Source organism: Canis lupus, chromosome 28 (genome assembly GCF_011100685.1).
Source record: "Canis lupus familiaris isolate Mischka breed German Shepherd chromosome 28, alternate assembly UU_Cfam_GSD_1.0, whole genome shotgun sequence".
Taxonomy (NCBI): domain Eukaryota; kingdom Metazoa; phylum Chordata; class Mammalia; order Carnivora; family Canidae; genus Canis; species Canis lupus.
Genome location: NC_049249.1, coordinates 20,719,142 through 20,724,435, shown reverse-complemented (window position 1 = coordinate 20,724,435; position 5,294 = coordinate 20,719,142).

Here is a 5,294-nt window from a genome sequence, read left to right as displayed (position 1 = left end):
CCCTTGTATTCTTTGGCTTTGTTCACCCACACTTACTCAGTGGTACCTATGGAAGGCTTGGTGAGTAACGTGTGCCTTGGGATGAGTACTCACGTTCTAGGTCTCTTGGCCTTGAGAAAGCACAGGACTCACTGGCCTGTAGATACTACCTGCCTGGACTTCTTGCATGCATCTGACTAATATTCCTAAGTGGCCTGTTTTCCATCTGTCTTTGTTGTGCCGGCCTCCTCGTGAGATGTTGCTTTCCTGGGTGCTTTATTTTCTTGCTGGTTTGACTTTGCTCAAGCCACACCAGCCTCACACATCCATCTGTAAATAGACCTAGCCTTCCTTCCGGTGATGATCTGTATCCAACTCTTTTCCTTTTCCGATAGTTTTAAACACTTTTGCAAGGTAAAAGTTTAGGTGAAAGACTAATAAGAACTCAACCTAAATGTAAAAGGTCAGCAAGTTGTTTGCCTTAAAAAAAAAAAAAATCAGCCATTGAACCTCTGTTAACAACTTTATTATCAAGTGCTAATAGGTTTGGCAAAGGTGCAGTTTTCCATTAGCTTAATTGAATAAAGATGGAGATTAAATTTTCTCTTCTGTTTAGGCTCCTCAGGCTGTCATTTCAGACATCTTTTTTTTTTTTTTTAATTGAAATGCCCATAAGCTCAAAGGAACTTGTCAAGAAGATAAAACAGGTATAGAAGTCAATGACTAGAAGCCAGCAGGACATTTTCAAATAGTCTCTCTCCTGGGGGAGACTTATTCTTAGGTTAGCTTCAATCCTCTCTCTCTTACCCTCCTCCACCTCCTTCTTCTTTCTCTCCAGAAAAATGGTCACTTGTCTATAGCCGTAACAGTCCTAGCCTTCACCTTGTTTATGTGCCCAGAAGGCTCCTAGAAATGAGTTCCAGGACAAGAAAGGGTGAGCTAACTTGCCAATAAGACTACATTTCCTTGAGTTAGAACTGCTATGAACACAGCCACACAGATGACCATATTGTATATCTTTCTGCATAGCATCTAACATTTGTCTTCACAAGTGAACGCACCATTTTTCCTCCATGCAATATCATGAAGTAGGTGGTACAAGTATTATAATCTCCATTTCAGAGATGAGGAAAATCGAGGTTCAGAGGGATTAAGTGAGTTGCTGTTCTTTTCAGCTCTAATTTCAGGAAATCATTTTGCACTCTGATGCCCAAATAATTTTGATGCACTACAGATTGTGTCACATCCCTCACATTGCCAATGAAAAAAAACAAAAAAAAAAACAAAAAAAAAAAACAAAAAAAAAACCCCAAAAAACTCCTGAATGTGACTTGCAATATTTTCTTGAGCTAACTATTTGTACCTCTCATAATCTTCTACAACTGTATATTGGGATCTCTCATTGAAAGCATTTATTAATAACTGATGTATGGAACACTTAACTATAATCTAGGCACTTAATAAATGCATTAATTAAATAATCTTATTACAGGTATGTGAGGCAGCCATTATTAAGATCACCATTTTGAAGATATATTCACTCACTCATTATACAAATATTTTTGGCTTGTCTCCTATATGACAAACTATACTAAATAGGAATATGGCAGTAACAAAATGTACAAAAACCTATTAACTATTTTTTATGTATATTGAAGTATTGTTGATATGTTAATTTCAGGTTATAACATGCTGACCTGACATTATATACATTACAAAATCCTCACTACAATAAGTGCACTTACCTCTGTTATATAAAATTATTACAATATTAAACTATATTCTTTCTCTATGCTGTACTTTTCATATCTGTGACTTATCTTTTTATAACTGGAAGTTTGTACCTCTTAATTCCTTTACCTATTTTGCCGATTATCTCCCTCTTTTCTGGAAATCACCAATTTTTTTCTCCATATTTGAGTCTTTTATCTATATTATTTGTTCTTTTGCTTTTTAGATGCCACATATAAATGAAATCATGTGGTTCTTGTCTTTCTGACTTTTTTCACTAGCATAATACCTTCTAAGCTCATCTGTGTTGTCACAAACAGCAAGTTTTCATTCTTTATGGCTGGGTGATGTTGCATGTATATATATATACATATATATACATATATATGTGATATATATACCACATCTTCATTATCCATCTATCAATGGACATTTAGGGTGCTTCCATATTTTGGCTATTGTAAAAATTCTGCAATAAATATAAATAAATAAATTCTTATATAAATAAATAAGGGTGCATATATCTTTCTGATTTAGTACTTTTGTTTTCTTTGGGTGAATACACAGAAGTGGAATTACTAGATCATATGGTATTTCTATTTAAAAACAATTTTTTGAGGAACTTCCATCTGTTTTCTATAGTGACTACATCAGTTTACAGTCCAACCAAGAGTCCACAAAGGTTCCCCTTTCTCCACATCCTCACAAACACTTACTTCTTACCTTTTGATGCTAGCCATTCTGACTGATGTGAAATGATATCTCAATGTGGTTTTGATTTATATTTCCCTGATGAGTAATGATGCTGAGCATCTTTTCATGTTGGCCATCTATTTGTCATCTTTGGAAAAAATGTCTATTCAGGTCCCATTTTTAATCAAATTGCTTGATTTTTTGATGTCAAATTTTAGGAGTTCTCTATATATTTTGAGTATTAACCTTTTATCAGATATATTTGCAAATAACATCTCTCATTTGGTAAGGTTGTCTTTTTAGGTAAAATGCTTTTCAGCTTGATGTAGTCCCAATAGTTTATTTTTACTTATTGTTACCCTTGCCTAGGGGAGATATTCAGAAAAATATTACTAAGGCTGAAGTCCAAAACATTGCAGCCTATGTTTCCTTTTTGGAGCTTTATCATTTCAGGTCTTATATTTTAGGTCTTTAATTCATTTTTTACTTTATTTTTGTGTATTTGGTGTAAGAAAACAGTCCTGTTTCATTCTTTTGCATGTAGTTGTCCAGTTTTGCCAACACCATTTATTGAAGAGACTGTGTTTTCCCCCATTGCATGTTCTTGCCTCCTTTGTTGTATATTAATTAACCATATAAGCATGGGTTTATTTCTGGGCTCTCAGTTTTGTTCTATTATCTATGTATCTGTTTTTGTGCCAGTACCATACTGTTTAGATTACTATAGATGTGTAGTCTATCTGCCTAAAGGTTTATCAGTTTTCTTTACAAAGGATCGGTTCTTAGTTTCATTGATTTTTTTTTTCTATTTTTAGTCTCTATTTCATTTATTTTTTGCTTTAATCTTTATTTTCTTTTTTCTAACTTTGGGATTTATTTTTTTTAGTTCCTTTAGGTATAAGGTTAGATTGTTAAGATTTTTCCTGTTTCTTGATATAGGACTGTATTGTTGTACATTTCTTTCATAGAACTGGTTTTACTGTATCCCAAATATTTTGGATCATTGTGTTTCCAATTACATCTCTCTTAAGGTGTTTTTGTTTTGTTTCGTTTTTTAATTTCCTCATGGATCCCTTGGTGTTTTAGTTGCATGTTGTTTAGCCTTCACTTGTTTGTATTTTTTTCTAGGTATTTCTTTTTCTCTATTGTAATTGGTTCTCAGTTTCATGGTGGTATGCTCAGAAAAGATGCTTGATATGATTTCAGTCATCTCAAAGTTATTGACTTTTTTTGTGGCCTTACATGCAGTCCATCCTGGAAAATGTTTTCATGTGCACTTGAAGAGAATGTATATTCTATTTTTCTGTACATATCTGTTAAGTTTATCTGGTCTAATATGCCACTCAAAGCTGCTATTTTCTTAATAATTTTCTGTGGGGTGAGATATCCATTGATGTAGGTAGTATATTAAAATCCACTACTATTACTGTATTATTGTCCATTTCTCACTTCATGTCTGTTAATATTTGCTTTATAGAATTCGATGCTCCTATGTTGGGTGCATAGAGTCTTACAATTGTTATATCTTCTTGTTGGGCTGATCCTTTATTTTATTGTTATGTGATTCTCTCTGTTTTAAAGTCTATTTTGTATGATAGAAGTATTACTAGCACAGCTTTTTTTTTTTCTTCTTCCAGTTGTTTGGAATATATTTTCTCTTTCTTTCACTAGAAATCTGTATGTTTCTTTAGGTCTAACATGAGTCTTTTATAGGCAGCATATGGATGGCATTTAAAAAAAAATCTATTTAGTCACCATAGGTCTTTTGTTTAGAACATTCAGTTAATTTTAATTTAAGATAATTATTGGAAAAAATATAGTGATTACAGATAGGTGTATACCAATTACCATTTTGGTAATTGTTTTCTGGTTGTTTTTGTAGTTGTCTGTTTTTTTCTCATCTTGTTCTCTTCCCTTATGATTTGATGACTTTCTTTTGTGTAAACTTGGATTTCCTTCTCTTTATTTTTTGTATCTATTATAGGTCTTTAGTTTATAGTTACTATAAGATTCATATATAGTATCTCATATATATATATATTTTTGTTTGTTTGTTTGTTTGTTTTTAGATCAAAACTCTTCAGAGTGTAGGGATAGAGGGAACATTCCTCGACATCTTAAAAGCCATCTATGAAAAGCCCACAGCAAATATCATTTTCAATGGGGAAGCACTGGGAGCCTTTCCCCTAAGATCAGGAACACGACAGGGATGTCCACTCTCACCACTGCTATTCAACATAGTACTGGAAGTCCTAGCCTCAGCAATCAGACAACAAAAAGACATTAAAGGCATTCAAATTGGCAAAACCAATTTCTTTAATGGAGCACTGCCTGCCTGCTTTTGGTGCACGCTAGTTACCAAGAGCCACCTGAAAACACCTTTCATCAGGACATCCATTCTCTGCTGGGTCCCACTGTCCCAGCATTGGGAATGATATTAACAGCTGCCCATATGCATGGATGTGAAACGTTGACCTCACTCAGTTGGGATGTCTATTTTAAGTAGCATTTATAGTTGTCCCAGGAACTGTATTTGAACACAGTTACTGGAAAGCCTCTTTCTTCCAGTATCCACACACACATACATACACCCTGACATTCTTAGTAAAAATTCTAGTATGTTATGTAGATATATTTATTAAAAATAGCGCTAATATAGTCCTGGGGCACAATGATTCCAAGAGGATTTTTGCAGCAGATTTCATTATAATTACTAAACAACTAGATAATAAAGGTTTATTTTTTTAATTTACAGAGTCACTAAATAACAGGAAAGGAAAGATCTTGATAATCTTTGCAGGCGCTGAGGCATATGGGTCGAGGTTCCTTATATACAGGTTTTCTGGGATCTGCACTCCCGCCCCTCCCTCTGCTCCCAATGCTCCACCACT